Genomic DNA, 245 nt, shown 5'->3' on the forward strand with positions numbered 1-245 from the left:
TGCTTTGCCAATGTAATAAAAGAAAAGGGGGAAACAAAGTTATTCCTATGTTTACGGAATCGGACGCAAGGCGTGGGGAGAAGCGAGGGACCAAAGGGAGAGACGCCAACAGTGACCAGCCAGAGATGACGCTGACAAACATAAAAATTGTTTACCGTGTGATTTTCTAATGTGTTGTGCCTATGGATTCGTAGACCATTTTTCCTTGTTGGCTGTAGTGAGTGTAGCTAATAAAGCAGTGTGTG

The sequence above is a fragment of the Penaeus monodon genome, chromosome 27 (genome assembly GCF_015228065.2).
Source record: "Penaeus monodon isolate SGIC_2016 chromosome 27, NSTDA_Pmon_1, whole genome shotgun sequence".
Classification (NCBI taxonomy): domain Eukaryota; kingdom Metazoa; phylum Arthropoda; class Malacostraca; order Decapoda; family Penaeidae; genus Penaeus; species Penaeus monodon.